Consider the following 384-nt stretch of genomic DNA (forward strand, 5'->3'; position numbering starts at 1 on the left):
GCCGACCCCAAGAATTCTCTTACTTGTCGTGCCGATTGGGGTCTAGGGATGCGTAGGACTGTCTCTTTCCGGGCTCTGGTTAACCATCATTGCCCCCCTTTTAATAGGTACCCCAGATAGGTTACCTCCGACTTGCAGATCTGAGCCTTTGTTGCTGAGGCTCGGTAGCCTAGCTCCCCCAAGGTCTTTAGGAGGTTTTCAGTCCCTTGAACACAAGCTTCTGGTGACCTGACTGCTATTAAGAGATCACCAACATACTGCAAGAGAGTTATTTCAGGGTGCTGCCGCTGGTACTCACCCAGATCTTCATGAAGGGCTTCATCGAACAGGGTTGGTGAGTTCTTGAATCCTTGTGGCAGCCTGGTCCATGTCAGCTGACCGTTG

Source organism: Colobus angolensis, unplaced genomic scaffold (assembly GCF_000951035.1).
Source record: "Colobus angolensis palliatus isolate OR3802 unplaced genomic scaffold, Cang.pa_1.0 Scaffold100, whole genome shotgun sequence".
Classification (NCBI taxonomy): Eukaryota; Metazoa; Chordata; class Mammalia; order Primates; family Cercopithecidae; genus Colobus; species Colobus angolensis.